The following is a 21,717-nucleotide window of genomic DNA, read 5'->3' as shown; positions in this document are numbered from 1 at the left end:
GGGTACAGGGTGTAAATACCAATTTGGACTGGCTGGGCTGACGGTAATTGTATGTGGGACGGTGGCAGGAATTTTATTTGAACCTTTTTATACTTTATAGCATTTAAATACAGTCCCCACTGCTAACAGTTTGTACTAATGCAGTTTGCCGACCATACACAGTGGATGGTTTGACTTCAATAAATGGACACACATTCCTTCGAGAACCTGTGGGTAGAACTATTAGTACTTCACATAGAAAAGGTATGGTCTGAATGAATCTGTGACAACTGTTTGTTATAACTTTATCACAACAATGTCCTGCTTAAAGACAGCAGAGGACCCTGAACTCTACAGAAGCTTCGCAGGGGGAGCAAATGATGAGACAAACAGCAAAGATTAAAAATAGTCAATTGTTTTAAACAAAGCTGGTCATATTAAGTGTAGCTGAACTGATTGGGCTGGTGTAGTGTAATTTACTGAGACACTCACTGTAAGCAGGTGCAGCCTCCACACTGAACATCCTGTTTCTGCACTGAAAGAGCTGGTGTGTGGAAGGCATTAAGCAGTGACTTTGTAATTGACGATGGCAGCAATGGAAATTGATCAGTGCTCTTTGCCCAGTTGAAGTGGTGCGGACTGTGTGTCTTTTACTGAGGTCGGTGGGGCTGCTGTTCTTCTACCAGGGGCCAGTTTGTGGGGAAATGGGTCACAGCAGTTGGGTGGAAATGCTTGGTGATTTCTGACCCCTCCCCATGCTCAGATTTCTGAGGAACTCTTTTTATTGATCGGAAATAAAATCTGTTTTACAATGAAGTGACCGTTTAAAATGACCTCTTCACATTTTGGACAGTGTCCTCTCTCTGATGGGAAGAAAATGGTGTAATATTTGACCTGTAGTCCATCCCACACAGAGCCTTAATTCAAGTGGGACTCTCTCCACTCCAGTAAAGGAACAATTGGTTCATTCCCCCTCCCCCTAGACTCAATCACTGTCCTCTCTTGGTCATCCATTGACGAGAGGGAACTCCAGTAACACATGGACTTTGTTCTGCAATTCCGCTCGCCCTGACCCTGGATCCTTGAACAGCAAACCCTTGGCTGCTGCTGTCTGCTGACCTGACCAGTGTGACTGTCATCGATACCAAGCAGCTGCTTCCCGACAGCCCAGCCAGGTTCGACGTGTGTGTCTCCGTCCTGGCCGCTGAGGGCTTCACGGCGGGGTCGCACAACTGGGAGGTGGAGGTGAGCGCCAAGTCCAAATGGGACTTGGGCGTGGCCAGAGAGTCCATTAACAGGAAGGGAGACAGCACTTTGAAGCCCGAGAATGGATACCTGGAACTGACCCTGAGCAATGGAGAGTGGCACTGTGCTCTAACCTCACCGACAGTCATCCCGCTGGCTCTGAATGGGAAGTCCAGTGGCATTGGAATTTACCTGGACTGCATGCATTGCACCTCTGCTTCCACTTGGGCCTGTCTTAAGCAACAAGGATGTAGTTTTAAAGGAATGGTTCCCCCTATACCCACATCATGTGTGGCTAAGGTTGTACATCCTGGTTTATCCCTACAAACCTTTTGAAACGTTGTGAAAATTCTGCTTAGGACTTCACACTGTTTTGCCTCTAAGTGTAAAAGACCATTGTTTAATTTTCCTAGCCATTCTGCATTCGCTAATTGGATAGTTGGAGGTTCAATCTGAGAATTTCCTAGGCCTGCTTCTGCCTCATCCTCACTATCCTTTTCCTTCTCAACCCTCCCGATTACCTGACATACCTGTACTGGCTTATCCTCCTCCCTGCAGTAATATGGTTTGAGCAAATTAATGTGACACACCCGGTTCTTCTTCCAGCAATCAGGGGTGTCAATCAAGTTATCTACATTCCCACTCTTTTGATCACTCTTTCAGGGCCACTGAACCATGCTTTCACTGGTTCTCCCTGTGATGGTAACAACACTAATACTTCATCCCCAGGTTTTATGGTAGGTTGTGGTTTTCCCACCATTTGACAGCTGTAGCATGTTCTACAAAATCGTCTCACATCCTTTGTAAGATCTGGCCAGTAATAATGTTTGCTTATGTGTGATTTGGTCTTCTGCATTCCCCCTATGTCCTGCAAAAGGAATGTCATGTGCTAATCTTAATAATCCTGGTCGATATTTAGGTGGTACCACTATCTGTTCAACAACTGTCCATTCTTCTTCTTCGGCAGGTCTATGAGGCGATCTCCATTTCCTCCACAAAACCCCGTTTGCCATATATAGCCTTCCGGAACTCCTCTTGCCTCAGCTTCTGACAGAGCCACCTATGCTATTCGGTATATCTCTGGATCAGCTTGCTGTGCTGCAATGATAGCTGATCTGTTAAACATCTCATTTGGATTATCTAAATCCCCAAATAAGGTTTCAGATACTTGGCTATCTATTTGTGGTGCCCCTTTTACCTCCAACAATGGATCCTGTTTAGCCATTGCTTGGGTAACTACACACGCAGGAAATATTCCTGGAACATGCTCCTGTAATTGCTCTGTTTCCTTAATTTCACATGGTTCCTCTGTAACTATAGGAGAAACTGATACTTTTGATCCAGCCAAATCATTTCCCATGAGTAGATCAATTTCTTTTACTGGTAAATTGTGGACAACACCCACAGTTACTATCCTATATTACGTCACTCTCTCGGCGTACTTTATACAAAGGTACAGGTATACAAACCCAGCAATTCCATTTACTAAAACATTCGCATTCATAGCATTCTTTCCCCAGCAAGAGTGTTTGGGTTGCTCCTGTGTCCCTGAGTATAATAGGTTTTCCTGCCTCACTTGCAGGATACGGAGTTACTCTCCCCTTTGACACAAATTCATTATGACTCTCATGCATTTTATTCTTAACTGCTACACTCCTTTTAGCTTTAGTATCTGGCTTCACATTCACAGCTGTCATTAAAGCTATAGCCTGGTCTGCTATACTGTCAGTCAGAGTCTTTTCCTCAGCACTAAATTTGCGTACTCCAACAAATCCTATGGGTTTACCTCACAATTTCCAGCACTCTGAACGAAGATGACCTGTTTTGTTGCAATGATAATACTTTGGCTTGCGAACCTCACTTCTTCTACCCTCAGCACCTTCCTTTCTGACCTGAGGAGGTGATCCTGGGGCATTCCCAACTGTTCCTCTTGTCTCCTGCTACTTGCCTTCCTTTCACTCTTCCACTTTCTATCCTTCTCGGGTTTATAGGGGTGATGAACAAAATAGATTAGCTTATTCACAAGCTTAAAATCATCAGCAATCTCTGCTGCTTGCCTAGCGTTCCAAACTTTCAGGTTATCTATATGAGTTCTCAATACTGAAGGAATGGAGTTTTTAAACTCTTCTAAGAGAATCAATTCTCGAATGTTCTCAAATGTGGTTTCTATCTTTAAATGCCCATATCCAACAGTCAAAATTAATTTGCTTCACCCTCTCAAATTCTAAATACGTTTGACCAGCAAATCTCCATAATTTCCTAAACTTCTGACAGTAAGCTTCAGGGACTAACTCATACGCAGCAAGAATAGCCTTTGTTGCCATCTCATAATCTGCAGAAGCCTCTTCAGAAAGCATGGCAGAAACTTCATGAACTCTGCCTACCAGCCTGTCCTGAATAAACAATGTCTGCTTTCTTTCAGCCATTTCATCTGTTTGGCTATTTTTTCAAAAGATATGAAAAATGCCTCTAAGTCTGTTTCCTCAAACATAAGAAGAGCCTGTATAAATTTAAATAACTTCTCGCTGGGTCCTGATCTAAACTCAGATTCTTCTTGACCCAAATTTTCCATGGATTCAAGACAACCCTTTTGTCATAGTTCCATCTCTTTTAACATAAATTCCTTCTCTTCTCTTTCACTTTCTCTTCAAAATATGCTCCCTTTCTCCCTTTCTTATTTTTCTTAATTTTCTTAATTCTTTTTCTATCTCAAATTTTTTTTGTTTCTAACTGAATCCTAGCCAATACCACTGCATCATTCTTGGACCTACTACCTTCATGTCTCTCATATTCCTTTTCTTGTTCCTTGTATTGCCCTTCATCTGTATCATCATCGTCTTCTACTAATTCCAGATGTTCGACTATTATGTGAATTATCTCTGCTTTTTTGGCACCTGACTTCAATTCTAACCCCAATTGCACTGCCAATGCTTTTAATTTGTTCTTAGTTAAAGTTATCAAGTCACTAAGGGAAACATTCTGCTTTCCCAAAAACTCTGTTACAACCACGAATGCTATAACAATGGTATAGACTGTACCTTATTATACAAGAGACCTGCTTCTTCTAATTACTTTTGTAATTGGTGTTAGATTTAGATCCCAACAATAGAGTTTCCAATTGCTATGATCCCAGACACGAGAGGAATTAATATGATGCCAAATGCAGGACCCCAATTTAAATGTTATTCCAGAGAGGAGTAGTTACTATGATTCCAAATGTGAGCCCTCCAAATTAGTCTGATTCCGATCCCAGATGCGAGCCACCGAATTAAATATGATCCAACTGCGAGCGAGCCCCCAATTAATATATGATCCAAATCCAGAAACTCAATTAATATATGATTCAAATCTCGAGTGAACCCACAACTAATATGTTATGACCGACCGCTTCAGTCAAAGCACCCAATCAAAATATACAATTCTGATTGTGGTGGCAGAAACGCACTGTTAGTTCAATCCCATCCCTCCACAGATCACCTAACATATCATTTTAAACTTTCCAAATTAAAGAGCCAGCCAAATTGTGCCATCTATTAACCCCTGAATGGGGCTAACAAATCAGGTGTCTTTAAATCAACAAATTAATTGTTTAATTTTAAAAAAACGAAATTCTTAAACACAAAGAAAATATAACCAATATTTAAAATAGAAAAAAATTAGAGTCCTTGCAAATTTACAGTCCACTGTTGATAAAAGTCCTCACAGCCATCCTATGGGGGAAAAGGTTCTTCATCAGTAGAACAGTCCATAGTCTAATTCCAGCAGTAAGTGATGCTTTCCTTCTCCTTTTCAACAATTAACAACTTGCAAACACTTTCAATAGAATCAATTTGACTTTAAAGTTTTTTGAGGGATAAAATATTGTCAAATCAAACTTCCCTTCCTTCAGTTCAAATTATCAGAGATCTCTGTTTTGGCTTGACTTTTTTTTAGAATTTTGAGAGATAATAATTAAACAGACTAAATTGTCTTCCTTCAGTTTAAATGTCTGACAGCTCTTCCTTCAGACGCTAACACCAGCAGTCTGTCTGTATTCTGTTAGAACAGACTGCCTTCAACTAAAAAGCCAGTTCAAAATTGAATTGTAACTAATGCATTACTTGATGCTCAGTCCAAGTGGCTGTATCCAAGGTAACGAGAATGCAACACTGAATCACAGTCTCCGAAGGGCTGTGTCCAAGGCAATGAGAATGCATTCTTTGACTCAGTCTTTAGAGCTTGCTGCCTTAAAGCAGTACAGCTCTTTTCCAGCCTAAATGCCACACCGCATATTCCCTGGAGAAAAAATAAAACTACAGGACCATGACACTCAGTAGTTTTCTTTGGGTGACTGTGTCTTTAAAGATCTGTTCAGCTCTGGCTGTTCCTGGCTAGGTTGGTGTCTGATTAAAAACAGTTTACTGAGAGACTGGGAGGAATGGACTATTAGAATTGTCTTTATAACTGAATTGGCATTGCCCAATCTCTGCTGGGAGACCCTAGTGGGACAGGGAATATGCATTGACCAAACTCTACTGTCCATCCAATACACATTCCCTGTCCCACTCGGCTTATACTCATGATGTTTCAGTGTACCTGTGTCAGAGGAATCCGCATCTCTGCTCCAATGAAATAGAAGCTTCATAAATTTCATCCTTAACAACGATACAAATTGTTTCTGGTCTCTTTTCTTTACTCTACCCCACCCCCTGCCCTGTCCCCTGGTGTCCCAGTCTTTATGGTCAACTATCACAGTCCAGTTACTCTATCCAGTCACAAGTAGGCCAGCTACTGAGAACAATGAATCAACAGGCAGTAACCAAGGAGAAAGTCTCACTTCCCAGTGAAACAGCATCTGCAATCCCACTCAATTGTCTCGAACTGCACTATATACAGTTTTACACATAACCTAACATTCATGCAGTGATGTTTGTTTATATCTGATTCTTGTATAAAAATAGCTTATGGTCACGTGTTCTTCTGACTCACAGACCTCTGCAACCTTCCTCAACCTCATTGTAACAGGGGCTTGGCCAGGTTAAGGCAACCCTTGCATTGGAGGAAATGTGTGTTAACATTACCCTCATAATGTCAGTGATACCCTCGGGTTGTATGCACCAAAATATGATTTTGCTGTGTAATGCAAATGTACATTGCATGTAAATTGGAATGGCAAGAGTTGTGAGGCAACTCATGTTCCGTATCGAAGGAATCTGATTTCTTTACACATTCTAAAACGTCAAATTGCAATTGTTTTGTAATGTATTTTTTACAGATTTTTCATGAATAAAGTGTATTTTTGGGAAAAAAATTGTCTGATATTAAAAACATACCAACGTCACCATCATCCTGATGCCCACAGTTTGTGTGCAGTGTATCGAGCTGTGTCTGGACCATTGGTACACAAACACCAAGTGTCACTATGTGCTGAGGTTCGATCTGTCCCCAGTGTTGTGAAAGATGGGTCTGACCATGTTACTGTGCAACGCTTCATTCAGTTGGGCTGTGCCGTATCATCTGTCCCTTGTGGAGAAGTTTGTACCTCAAATATACTATACAGGCTGTGGTCCACAGAAGACGTCCTCAAGGCCCTGCGGGAGAATGAGATGACAGATGGTTCCTAAACAAACTGTCAAACTCATTTGGCAGAATGCCTCATCGCCAGAACTTTCACACAAGCACCAAGCAGTAACTGGTATTTGTAGTAACCAGTAATTGGCTGGTGGGTGAGAAGGGTCCTCCCCGTCAGATCCTTCCTGCGCACCCGGAATCTCGGTATCAACACACGTTGCCTTCGATGCGACTGTGGTGGGGAAGAAACCGTCCCCCACCTCCGTCTGGAATGTGCCTTTGCAAAGCTGGTCTGGAAAGAGAGGCAGTGGTTTTGCCAAGGTTCATTCCAAGCAGCTCTACAATGCAGGACTCTGTGCTCTACGAGCTGTTCCCAGAAGCGCACACTGAGGCAAACATTAACTGCTGCTGGAGGAATGCCAACTCGGTGAAAGACGCTCTTTGGTCTGCCCAAAACGTGCTGGTCTTCCAGTGCAAAGAGCTGTCAATGACTGAGTATTGCCGACTGGCACATTCTACGACTATGTGCTGAAGAACACACTAAAGCTTTGGGCAGCTGCCGCAAAGGCTCAATGGGGAAAGGCCACTGTGTAAGGCCCTCCCACCATAGTGAACTGAGGGGCTGGAACCCGTGTAAATCCCCGTGGGCTCTTTGCAGCAGAGAATGTTTGACACAAAAAGTAAATGCACATTTTAAATATAACCTGTAATGGTAAGTGTGGTGAGGCACCTCAGACTCTATTGAAAGAAACTGATCTGTTTTGCTCTTTATGTAATGTCTGGAATTGAACCAGTGACCTAAGGATAACTTTAGTTTGTTTTCCATTTTTCCCTGTGTACCTGCAGCTGTGCAGGATGAGAGCCCCTATTCGCCACTCACTGCTTGGGCCAGTAGTGTAATGGAAAACACGTCTGACTACAGATTAGAAGGTTGCAGGTTCAGCTCCTACGTGGCTCAATGAATTTTGTAAACTTTGCATTCTGACTTCACACAGTTTACAAGCTGATCTACCTGATTGTGCTGCCCGACCACTTGCAGGGCAAGTGTCTTCTTCGTGCCATAGGCAGCATTTCAGTCTCAAAATGTGAAGGTCCTGAATAAAACGGAAAGACACAATAACGATGGAAGAAGCCGAGAAGAGCCCGAACTTATGGAAGGGAAGTGAGGTGACTGGAAACTAACAGCTGCCCTGAGTGTGAGGGAGCAGTCGAGAGCCCTGTCTGACTGACAGAGACTTCTTTTGCTTTCAAGTGAGTGCTGAGTGTTTGGATGAGTTGCTGCTCAAAGGAGCTCCCTTCTGGCCAGCAGATGTAACTGCAGAAGTGAAACAGCCGTGTGCAGGCTGTTTTCAGACAGTAACGGAGGGCTCCTGCACCTTGGCAGCAACATGTTAAACCAAAATCTACTTATCAAGTTAAAAGCGCTGCCTTCAGCTAATTGCTGTTTACTGCTCACTTTCTTCAAAATAATATGTACTCCTATGAACTGGCAACCTCAGGATGACTTTGCTTACATTGACATTCCTCCACTCTACCTGCTGAGCTATCGAAGGGAAGTGATGATTGAAACTGTCTTTACTGATTGTTCACTGTGAGCCTTTAGCCACTCAGGGTTTTGTCTACCTATTAATGCCACAGCTCTGTGGGACAATATCTCTTCAATATCTCTATCTACCTTTGGAGATCAAAAATAGCTTCTTACTGCTGCTTTCATACGGACTATCCCTGTGTGTTATTGATGAAGTTCCTCTAACAATCTCTCTCTAAATCTTGGCAGAATAATGAGTCTTAAACCCCATAGGAGACAGCCTTGATCTACACTCAGTTCATTTCTGTGTGAAATACTCCTGCAATTTCTCATCATCACACTCTTTAGACCAGCCATTCATGACATAATTGAGCACTTTACTGAGCACCACATCTTTGACTAATCTTGTCTTCACTAATTTCTCTGGCAGACACTGGTATAGTGTTGCAAAATTTTGGCTGTACATTGTCCTTTATCTTGACCTCAGTCTTATGATGTCTAATTTTATCATTTGGTCCTCCTTTCTCAAAGATCATTTTGTGCTCTCTTAGCACTTCCTCAATGTCAGACGTACTCTTACTGATCCTGACTGTAAATAACTCAGCCCAGTTTAACCGTATTTTCTGAAGCCAATTCCTTCCCAATTGGGAGATTTTGTTCCCTCCTTCTATCACCAATGGTAAGTAATAGGATGCATCATCGTATTCCACCCTAACACTAACTTCACCTCCCACTGGAATACTGTTATTGGAATGACGAGTCAGTTTCACAACAGTTTTGTGGAAGGGAATGTGACTTAGGGACTTCTTGTACTCTCCCTCCAAGATAACAGACACTGCTGCAGCTGTATCAACGATGAAAGTAAGTTGTGAATCTCCAACTTTCATTTTCACTGTGGGTGCTGGAATTATATCTTCAACCCTTTTACTCTCATCTTCCATGTGCTGTTTTTCTTGCTCTCTGACCGAGTACAACTCTTGATCCTCCTGCTCGATAACATCAACTTCTGTTTCCATATCCATCATATGTGCATTCGAGGACTTCCAGGCTCCTGAACTAGTTTTAGATCAACCACCACCTCGACCTGGTGCATTGCTGCAACCTGAAGCTTTTCCATGACCTGGAACATTACTGTTTCCTCTACTCCTGCATGTCGTCTGGATATGACCGACTTTCCCACAGGGATAGCACTTTGACTGGAAATGAGGCATTTAGATGGTTGGTGGCTACCATGACAACGGTAACATCTAAATATCTGACTCTGAATCTGTGAACTAGGCTGCCGTGACCTGGTTCCCACTGAAATCCGGTGGACCTCCCCTGCTGAGCTGCTCCTGCACACTCTCCACTTCCTCACCCTCGTCTGCCATCCGAACATGGCGTGGAGGTCTGTGTTGCCATCTGGCAGTGAGGGGGGGTCTCTGGTGGAGGGCTCTCTATGTGGGAGTCCTCCCCCTTTACATCAGGGACCTGAGGTGGAGAGTGATGCACAGGGCAGTCCCGTGCAATAGGCTTTTAAGTAGGTTCACAGACTCCCAGGTCGCCTGTAGTTTCTGTGGCCTGGATGATTCCATGTACCATGTTTATATGGAGTGTGTGAGGTTGCAGCCCCTGGTTGAATAATTAAGGGGGTTACTCCTCAAGTTTGGTTGCACTTCAGCCTAAAACTCCTGAGCTTTGGTTTACCTGGTGCGGAGGGGGGTGGGCCGGGAGGAGGATATCCTCGTCAGTCTGCTCCTGGGCCTGGCCAAGATGGCAATTCACAGGTCCAGGCAGTGGGCCATCGGGGTTTGTCCACCCGGATTGCCTGCCCCTCTTCCGAGGTTGTGTTCGTGCCAGGGTGTCCCTGGAAAAGGAGCATGCGGTGTTCATCAGTTCACTTGAGACCTTCCGTGACCAGTGAGCACCACATGGGCTGGAGTGCTTTCTTGCCGTGGATAATCAGGTTTTAATTTAATTTTAATTTTGTTTCCCTGTTTTAATAAAGTTAATTATTTAAAATGCAGATAAACAGGGCTCGGGGAATCAAGGCCCCGTCGCAAATCAATAAAAAACGGGTTAGATGGAGACAAGCTCCCTGGACACTTTCTTGACAACAGAGTGAGGAGGGATAGAGAGAGAGGGAGGGGTGATGAGAGTGGGAGGGGCGACAGAGGAAGTGAGACAAAGGAATGTGAGGGGGAGAGAGAGAGTGAGTGAAATGGGGTTGGAACGGGGAGATGGTGAGGGAGGGTAGTGATGAGGATGAGAGATGGATTGGGTAGAGTGAAAGGAGGTAGAGAATGAGAGAGGGAGAAGAACTTGGAGAGGGTGGATGTAGGGGGTGAGGGCTTGGGGAGGGAGGAGGGAAAGGGGAGAGAGATGGGGAGAAGGTGTGTGTGGGAGAGGGGTGGAGGGCAAGAGAGAGACTGGGGAGGGGGGACAGAGACAGATAAATAGAGAGAAAGAGGGTGACTGAAACAGCAAGTGAAAGAGAGGGTATGTGAGAGAGGGTGAGAAGGTGAGAGAGGGTGAGAAGGCGAGAGTGGGAGAGAGAGTAGGTGGAGGGGAGAGGGAAGTGATAGAGGCAGTGGGAAAAGAGAGATTGGCGCAACAGAGAGAAGATTAACAAGCCAGAAATAGAGGAGAACGGAGATCTCAGAGGTTTGAAAGGCTTGATGAGATTACAGAGACAGGGTGGGGTGTGGGGGCTGGAGGAAGTTGTAGAGATAGTGAGGGGTGAGGCAATGGAGGGATTTGAAAACAAGGATGAGAATTTTAAAATTGAGGTGTTGCTGGACCGGGAGCTAATGTCAGGCAGTGAGCACAGGGGGTGATGGGTGAACGGGGTTTGGTGCGAGTTAAGACATGGACAGCAGAGTTTTGGATGACTTCAAGTTTACGGAGAGTAGAATGTGAGAGACCAGCCAGGAATGCATTAGAATAGTTGAGCAGCAGATGAGCTGAGGCAGGGGTGGAGTCGGGAGATGTTACAGAGGTTGAAATAGGTGGTCTTAGTGATGGAGTGAATATGAGCTCGGAAGCTCATCTCAGGTTGTGAACAGTCTGGTTGAGCCTCAGACAGTTGCCAGGGAGATGGATGGAGTCGGTGGCTCGAGAACAGAGTTTGTAGCAGCACCGAAGAGAATGACTTCTGCCTTCCCGATACTTAAATGGAGGAAATTTCTGCCCTCCCAGTGCTGGATGTCAGATAAACAGTTTAATAATTTATCAACAGTGGAGGAGTCGAGCGAGGTGGTGGTGAGGTAGAGCTGGATGTTGTCAGTGTACATGTGAAAATTAACAGTGTGTTTTCAGATGTGGCTGAGGGGCAGCATGTAGATGAGAAATAGGAGGGGGTCAAGGATAGCTCCTTGGGGACACCAGAGGTAATGATGTGGGAGCAGGAAGAGAAGCCATTGCAAGTGATTCTCTGACTACGATTAGATAGATAAGCATGGAACCAGGTGAGAGCAGTCCCACCCAGCTGGACAACAGTGCAGAGGTGTTGGAGGAGGATGGTGTGGTCAACCGTGTCAAAGGCTGCAGACAGGTTGAGAAGGATGAGGAGGGAAAGTTTACCTTTGTCACAGTCACATAGGATGTCATTTGTGACTTTGATAAGAGCTGTTTCAGTACGGTGACAGGGGCAGAAACCTGATTGGAGGATTCAAACATGGTGTTCTGGGAAAGATGGCCATGGATTTGGGAGGTGACAACACGTTCAAGGACTTTGGAGAGGAAAGGGAGTTTGGAGATAGGACGTTAGTTTGCAAAGACAGAGCGGGTCAAGGGTTGTTTTTTTGGAGAAGGGTGATAACTGGAGAATTGAAAGAGAGAGGGACAGAACCTGAGGAGAGGGAACCGTTAACAATATCAGCTAACATGGGAGCCAGAAAGGGACTCGGCCCCATCTATCAGAGCATTGTGAAGCTGAGGCCCCAGGGCTGTGGCTGCGATGTCGAGCCCAACCCCACTCCCTTGCCCCGGGTCCTGACTCCCTATCCTAGTCCCTCGGCTGGGCTTGTTCTGACACAAAGCCCCCCACACACACAACACCGTCTGACTTAGAGAGAGAGTGAGTAAGAGAGACAGCAGTGACCAGGCAGGGGTAATGGAAGTGAGACGGACTCAATAAAGTGTCTCCAGAAAAAAAATCAATTCACATGAGCGGATTTCCAGCATCTGCAGCATTTTGTTTTTGGAAGAATATTTTTGTTTCTGAGCAGATGTAAGGAGCTGAGAATTGAACCAATGGAGGTGGAGGAGAGACTGTGGCTACTGTTTCCCCTCCTATCCTGCAGGGGGTGGTGTTAGTCTCTTCCAGCCCCCACTCCCTCCACTGGGGGTATTTTCACATCCCCAGCGATTCCTGCTGTCATTCAGTTGATGGAAGTCTGGGGATAAATATTCCATTCATGGACTGGAAACACTGGGACCTGCCTCTGGGCTGCTCTCAGTTGTTTTGTTTATTCATTAATTGAATAATTGATGTAACTGGATATTTCACCGCGCTCGTGAACTGTTCTCTGAACTTGGACTGAGTCACCACATAAATAAATGTGTTTGTGCAACAACTTAAATTGTGCAGCATAAATCCGACTTGTTGAATTATATAACGAGAATCATCATCAAACTGATATGTGATGATAAAGTCATATAAAACACATATCAACCACAGAAGTATGAAGCTGCCAGATATGCTGAAGAGTAAAATCACAGACTTCCTTCTGCTCTCCATCTCTGGGTCACTGCGATTCTCTCCCTTGCTCTGACCCCTCAGTCCCTTACGGACTCGACTGGCCACTAAAATGTGTCTGACTGTCAGAGCGTTGAGCAACAGAATGAAACCGAATGGAAGCAATGGGGTTAAAACCTTATTAAACCTGGAAAATCCCACCCATCTGGGCTCAGTATAATAGCTTGGAATTGAATAACAGAACCACGGTACATTGTCGATTATCTCTCCAGGTTTGTATGTAAAGTATACGGGAATGTTTTTTGAACAGAGCAGAATGCAGGTTGTTGCTAGAATCACAGCCGCAGTTTTCTTGGTGCAATATTTAGTTTTCAGTTTCTGGCAACAAATGGCCACAAATCGATCAAAGGTAAAAGTAACGGTGAACCAGACAGAACAGTCTGTGGCTGCACGATTCAGAGCAATGTTAACACTACACACAGGAGTGATATTCAGGAAAGATCCCGGGAAATAATAATATCTGATCCGCCGCAGTATAACCTCAGTGATAATGAGCAGTTGATCCACTATTGCCATGGCCACCAGGTAGCGAGTGGTGCAGGTGGAGAGGCCGCACTTTCCCCGGGACAGGATCACAATCGCCAGTAAATTAACTGTAAGAGAGAGAAGGGAAAAGAGACTGGAAATTACTGATCAAACATTCTCTGTGTCCGACCCAGACAGTAATGACACCATTTTAGCACCAAAAACATGGGAGTTGGGGGCGGGTCAGAGGTTAAAATGTAAACATTTCCACCCTGACCCCAACCGACCTCTGACCCACTCCCTTCCAGGTTTAACAGAGTCGGGAAAAGGACGGACAGACAACCGCTCCCAGGAGACGAGTTGGTAATTTAAGAATTTGAATGAGGCTGGAAGTCTCTGATTTAATCATTTTTACATGTTTCACTCAGGTCAGCTGGGTTTCCCCGTTATAACCCACACCACATACAAAGACGACCGGGAATGATGATTGGAACAGTCCCCACCTCTGAGATAGGACACTTCCCTCGGGATCATCCCCCCCAACCCTGTGACCGCACCCCACCTTCCCTATGAATGGACCCCACCACTGCACATCCAGGAATGGACCCTGCAGAGATCGGACCGCATCACTCCTGGGGTCTGACCACATCTCCACAGATTGGACCCCACTACCCCGAGATCAGACTCTCCTCCCTGCATGAGATCTCACCTATGGCCTCAGACCCCCATTCCTGTGATCAGAACACTCTCCCAGATCCATCCACCCATCAGGTCTTGTATCAGACACTCCATCCTCACCCTCCCCCTCACATGACGCTCCTCCGCCCCAGACTCGGTTCACGCTGCAGGATAGGAGACCCCTCTCCGGGGTTGAGAATCGACAGACCAGTGATCTGAGATGTCACCACTCTCTCAGATGTCACCACTCTCTCCCCCTCTGGAGATGATGATTGGACACCCCCCAATATCAGGCATCTCCCCCAAAACACCAGGGTCAGCATTTGGACCGCCCTGGTCCTGAGGCCTGCTCCAGAGTCCGCCCTGCCCGACTGGAAGTCAAGCCTGTCAATCAGGCTGACTTCAGGGCGGGGAACCTGTCAAGGATAAAAGAGGCAGTCTGTGGAATTAAAACTCTGAAACTCTGCTCCCCACCTATGTCACTCACCCCTGTTAATATCCAGGAATAAACATTGGAGTAAAAACAAAATACTGAAACTGCTGTAAATCTGATAAAAATAGGAGAATGTTGAAAACACTCAGCAGGTCAGGCAGCATCTGTGGAGAGAGAAACAGGGTTAATGTTTCAGGCTGATAGGCTTTCATCAGAACTGGAAGATATTAGAGATTAACAGTTTTAAAATAATCATGTAGTCAGTGAAAAGTGGGGTATAGGGGGAGAAAGAACAAAAGGGAAGGTCTGTGATCGGGTGGAGGGCAGGAGTGATTCAATGATAAAAGGGATGATGGTGCAAGGTGAATGGGACAATTAAAGAAACAGAGGATGGGTCCAGAGGAGGTGTAAATGGTTACAGCAGAATAACAAAGGGAGAGGGGAGCATGGAAAATCTGGCAAAGAGGAGAAGGCTCCGGTGGCCTGGAAAAGTGACAGAGAATGGTGGGTAGACCCCAGGGGTGTGGACCAACCTGCCAGCTGTGTACCAATAGGGGATCCTCACCCCAAGCACCAGCCCACACCCCCTCCACTCCCAGTGACTCTGGTGTAGCCATCCTCCATTACCAGCACAGGGTGTCCCCGAAAGTGGGAGCAATGGTTTTTTAATCTCAGTGTTGAGTCCGACAGGCAATAAAATGCCTAATTGCAAAAGCAGGTGCTGTTTCTCATTGAACTTCATTGGAAGAGTGTAGGAGGCTGAGGATAGAGAGGTCAGAGTGGGAGTGGGATGTAGAATCAAAATGACAAGTGACCAGAAGCTCAGGGTCACACTTGCAGACTGAACGGTGGTGTTCAGCAAAGCAATCACTCAATCTGTGTTTGCTCCTCTCCCAATGTCCAGGAGATTCCATCGTGAGCAGTGAATACTGTTAATAAATTGATAGAAGTCCAAGTAAATCACTGTTGCACCTGGAAGGAGTGTTTGGAGCCTTGGACAGTGGGAAGGGAGGAGGTAAAAGGGCAGCTGTTACATCTCCTGTGCTTGCATGGGAAGGTGCCTGGGGAAGAGGAGTTGATGTTAGGTGTGATTGAGGAGTGGATCAGGGTGTCACAATGAGTGGGGGGAAGGGAGGGGAGCAGAATACATGTTTGGTGTAGGACTTAGCTGGATGTGGCAGAAATGTTGGAGGAAAATTTGTTGAATGTGGAAGCTGGTGGGATGGAAGGTGAGGACAAGGGGAACCTTATCGTGGTTCTGGCAGGGAGGGAAGGGGTGAAGGCAGTAATGTGAGAAATAGGATGGACACGGTCGAGGGCCCTGTTAACCACAGTGGAGGGGAATCCTCGGCTGAGGAATAATGAAGACATTTCAGAAGCACTGGTGTGGAAGGTAGCATCGTCAGAACAGATGGAATGGAGGTGGAGAAACTGGGAGAATGGAACAGAGTCATTCCAGGAAGCCGGGTGGGAGGAAGTATAATCAAGGTAGCTGTGGGAGTCGGTGGGATTATAGTAGATATTGGTGGACAGCCAATCCCCTGAAATGGAGGTAGAGAAGTTGAGGAAGGGAAGTGTCAGCGATGGACAGTGTGAAGACGAGGGAGGGATGGAAGTTAGAAGCAAATTTGCTGTATTTTCCAGTTCAAGGCAAAAGAAGGAAATGACACCAGCACAGTCATCAAAGTATCAGAAAAATATGTGAAGGAGGGGAGCTGAGTAGGATTGGAACAAAGAATGGTCCACGTATCCTACACAAAGGCAGCATAGCTAGGACCCACACAGCTCCCATAGTGACAACATTTGAGTGTGGAATATCCCAATGTTTACACCCGAGGTCTCCATCGCTCTACTTTACAACAGGGTCCTTGCACAAAGATCAGGATCAGGAACCTACAAGGTTTTTCATTACCAGGCAAGAGCCAGTGAGGAAGGTAGGAGTTTCAGCTGGAATGGCGAGTGAATGAAACAAAATGAATCAATTCCAAATGGGGCCCTCGGAATGTCCCAGCAGGAGATGGTAGAGGGAAACTGGCTGGGAAATGGCCTCATGGTGTCTATCAGGCAAGATCCCATCCACTGTGAGTTTAAGGAGAGCTCAGCTTTACTGGATTTTGGAGCAGAGAGGGGCAGACTGACATGGACAGAAATATAAATGGAATTCTGCAGCACAGCTCCGAGCTCAGAAGGAAGGAACAGAAGTCTTGTGTGTTGTGGGACAGTCAGGACCAGAATGACCCAGTGGATGAGGATTCAGAGCCTGGAGAAGGGACTGAGATCTCTGAGAGGAGGAACTAAACTGTCAAATAATAGTGAATAAATTCAATGAAAAACTTCATGACACTGACCGTAGAAAGTGTGGAGATATTTGATAAAGTAATCAGAGAGAGAGAGCAAACTCTCTGGTTCAGATGGATTGCATCTACACATACTAAAAATGAAAGGTAGAGATAGAGTCACAATTATCAGTCATTAATAATCATCAGAACATATAATAAGTCCAAAAAACGACAGACCAGTTCGCATAATATCAGTGATAGGACAGATAATGGAAAATTTGTAAAAGATATAACTGAGAAACATCTGGAAACACATGATTTAACAAGCAGTTGTCAACACCTATTCCAAAAGGAAGGTCATACTTGACCAACCTTATTGAATTCTTTGAATAATATCAGACAGAGTGGGTAAGACTAATACAGATGATGTAATATACATTGATTTTCTAAAGGTCTTCTGTCAGGGACCACACACGAATCTCAGAGCAAGTGGAGTTAGGGGACAAGCAACAGAATGGACAATGAAACAAAAACAAGAAATGCTTGAAAAAACAAGAAACTGACCCGAAACGTTAACTCTGCTTCTCTTTCCACAGATGCTGCCAGACCTGCTGAGTGATTCCAGCATTTCTTGTTTTTGTTTCAGATTTCCAGCATCCGCAGTATTTTGCTTTTATAATAGAATGGACAATGAGCCGGCTATAGAAACAGAAAACAGGGAGTAGGGGTTAAAGGTATTTCCTCAGATTGACAGAAGGTGGGAAGTGGTGTTCCACAAGGATCAGTGCTGGGAATATTGTCATTCACCATTGACATAAGCAATATGGACTCGGAAAGGATATTGATGCACTGGAGAAGGTGGAATTACTTTAACCAGAATGATACCAGAACTGAGAGAAGTGTACTATTTATTACATCATTAACAGTTTACTAATGTTATTATTTACTTCCCTCGGTCTGAAAACCCCATATGTCTGTTTCTCAGTTATAGATATCTTCCCTCATAGGGACACACCTCACTGATCTAAGAGCAGGGATTAGTACAGGTTACATGTTTTGAGACTCTGAATCATAGATAAGAACTGATCCGTTAAACCATAATCAGTTACAGAAGTGGACAATTCAATAAACAGCCCAATATTCATCCTGTGTAATAGACAGATAATAAAATTCACCACTCATGACCCACAGATTCTCAGGACCATATTGGGGGAAGGGGATTAATTAACATTGAAATAACTAAAGTGTTTACAGTAACTATACTCAAGAGTTAGAAACGTCATTATACAGAGGATTAGAATGCTGTAACAGTGCTCTCCTGCTGTTTAATTGTCAGTAAGTGTCTGTTGGAGCATTTCGATCAGAGACAAAGCAATTACAAGACATTTCACTTCATACTTTTGTGACTTAAACTCAGCAACAATTACTTTGCAAACAATTACATTGTTAAAACACAGAGACAGCTTCATAGAATTGTTATGACTGATGCGGGAGGAATGCACAGTTAATTCAGTCCCACTTCTCCATAGGTCACCGCATGTGAATACATTTTGCCAATTACTGAAACAGCCAATTAGATACTCTATTTGCCCCCAGAATGAAGCACCCCAAACCAGGTTTCTTTTATAAACAACAAAATTATCTGTTATTATAAAAACAAGTTTTAACCTATGTGAATTGAAATATTAAAGCCCTGTATTTTTTATATCCTTGCCCTCACCCACACCTAAAAACTGGTTAGCTGGGAAAAATAGATTTTTGTTTACAGCTGCTGCAAAGAAATAGAAGGAATAAAAAAAAAATCACGAAAAGCAGAAATGCAAGTCTTTTGCTTTGGCGAGGTGTCCTAAAGTTGAATTGTTGTCTACCACTCAGAGTCTTTCCAGGGGAGGTTGATGTACAATCTGTTTTGGGTAGGCGTTCAAAGAAATTCAACTGTACAAGGCTTCACATAGGTCTTCCACCAGGGGTGCAGCAACAGAGGTGTCAGTGCTTACACATTTAATGCAAAGTACTTTTTTAAGATGCAAGACTTCTGCAAGCATTCAGGATGTCTTCAACAACACAGGAGGCAACAGCACAACTTCATACAAGCTTTTGCTTTTCAAGAACAAGGATTCTTCAAAGAGTGGTAACAATTATCTTCTGAAAGTTTGGCAGGTCCATATAAAATTTCAAAAGCCTGCTTTCGTCGAAACCCACTGGCTTTTAACACTTCAAACGTTTCCAGGCAAATCTCATGCTAGTCATGAATTCTCTATTGTCACATCAAAGAATAGCCCGTTATTCAAAACACCTGGTTATGTTTACTGGAAATCACCTGTTTTCCACTATTTGTTTACTGGTCAAAACAAGGAACATCTTGTTGAACTTCCTTTTTCAAAAAAACATCCATAAAGTTCAGCTATCTCCAGATGTTTCAATGTCCAGGAAACCCTTTTTTAGGTTTGAAAAATATAGATTCCCAAGTTTTAACACAAAAAAATTGAAATTCCGTAACAGAGTGCAGAGAATGAACATCTGAAACAGTGATTTCCAAATAGAAATGGGTCATACAATTGTACTCAGTGCAATTTTAGAGGGACAGATACTCCCAGTAATACATGGTCACTGGAGTCAGGTGTTCCACTCCAGTTAGTGACCTACACACATTTTGATTTTACACTGACTGATGCTCCCACTAATACCTTCACTCAGAGAGTTGCCTTCACTGAGGTCTAATTCAGCATTACACGAAATTCCACTAAATGCAAAAACTTGATAATTCAGAGAGTCTGTCAGTTTCAAACAGAGGTTTATTATCAGCTGAGACAATGGAATAAAACTGCAGAGATAATTCAGGATATTTGATGTAAGGAAATGATATCACTGATCAGGTGTCTGTATAACAGTGACCACGAGATCAGCATTTAACATTATCAGTCACAGAGTAAAACCAGAGACCAGCTCACACACAGATTTCCACAACTTCAATGGTTAGAGTCACTTACCAGGAACACCAATGACAGCAAGAATCGGGTAATATAATCTCAAAATGCTGTCGATTGTTTGATCCATTTTCTGTGTGGTGATGTGTCCCTTCGTGCTGCAGACAATCTCTCTGTATTAAACTCTGAGGTGACACATTGCCAGAGCCTGTAATTTATACCCTGTGGGATCTCCCCGGGGATATCGAGGTTGACACATTGTTCAAAATGTCTTTTTTTAAATTGAACAAACAGATTACGACATCGAGTTCAGTCCGTGTTGTGATCGAATATATTTATTTCTGAGATTGAATTGGAAAACTCCAAAGACTGGAAAATTCAGATCACATTAATTAACTATTGAAAATTCGGAGCTGTATTCTCCCAACAATGAAATTGTTCTTTCAAACACCATCAGTCCCATCTCTAGATCTCATGTTGTTTCAATGATGTCCTTCATTCGACTGTGGTTCGGGTGGTGAAGAGCAGATTGCGGCCATCATCCATCTGGGCCTGGAGCGGCAGGCTCTCATTGTAAAGCACGGAGAACTGGGACTGCAGGAAGTGAAACTCTGGGGAGTCCTTCACCATCTTACTGGCAAGAGTCTTCAGCTGTTCCTGGGGATGGGAGAGTGGGGAGGAGACATAGGACAAGGACAGGGTTAACCAGAGAGATTCAGTGTTCTACAGCATGACTGTAGAACAGCAACACTGTTCTGACCAACCAAAGTAAACACAGGAACAGAAGGAGGCCATTCAGTCTGCTCGAGGCTGTTACACAGTGTTAGGAAATGCTTGAAAACATAATTAAATGATTGCTCATGATTCAGGCTTGAGTGTATTGTCCAAACACAAGTTTATGACTCATCCACCAATGGTAATAATACTATCAATGTGAATAACTATTACGGTTATACAATAGATTCACACAACTGTTTCTAACAAAGACAGGGTGATAAATCTTAGAGATGTTGTCCCTCCAGCTGTCCTGTGTGTTCTCCTGATGTTGTCCCTCCAGCTGTCCTTGAGTTCTCCTGATGTTGTCCCTCCAGCTGTCCTTGAGTTCTCCCGATGTTGTCCGTGCAGCTGTCCTGTGAGTTCTCCCGATGTTGTCCCTCCAGCTGTCCTGTGTGTTCTCCCGATGTTGTCCCGCCAGCTGTCCTGTGTGTTCTCCTGATTTTGTCCCTCCAGCCATCCTGTGAGTTCTCCCGATGTTATCCCACCAGATTTCTTGTGTGTTCTCCCGATGTTGTCCCTCCATCTGTCCTATGTGTTCTCCTGATGATTTCCTTCCAGCTGTCCTGTGTGTTCTCCTGATGATTTCCTTCCAGCTGTCCTGTGTGTTCTCCTCATGTTGTCCCTCCAGCTGTCCTGTGTGTTCTCCCGATGTTGTCCCTCCAGCTCTCCTGTGTGTTCTCCCGATGTTGTCCCTCCAGCTGTTCTGTGTGTTCTCCTGATGTTGTCCCTCCAGCTGTCCTATGTGTTCTCCTCATGTTGTCCCTCCAGCTGTCCTGTGTGTTCTCCCGATGTTGTCCCTCCAGCTGTCCTGTGTGTTCTCCCGATGTTGTCCCACCAGATTTCTTGTGTGTTCTCCCGATGTTGTCCCACCAGATTTCCTGTGTGTTCTCCCGATGTTGTCCCACCAGATTTCCTGTGTGTTCTCCCTATTTTGTCCCTCCAGCTGTCCTGTGTGTTCTCCCGATGTTGTCCCTCCAGATTTCCTGTGTTCTCCCGATGTTGTCCCACCAGATTTCCTGTGTGTTCTCCCGATGTTGTCCCACCAGATTTCCTGTGTGTTCTCCCGATGTTGTCCCTCCAGCTGTCCTGTGTGTTCTCCCGATGTTGTCCCTCCAGCT

This window comes from Heterodontus francisci, chromosome 29, assembly GCF_036365525.1.
Source record: "Heterodontus francisci isolate sHetFra1 chromosome 29, sHetFra1.hap1, whole genome shotgun sequence".
Taxonomy (NCBI): Eukaryota; Metazoa; Chordata; class Chondrichthyes; order Heterodontiformes; family Heterodontidae; genus Heterodontus; species Heterodontus francisci.
This window is presented reverse-complemented; position numbering follows the sequence as displayed.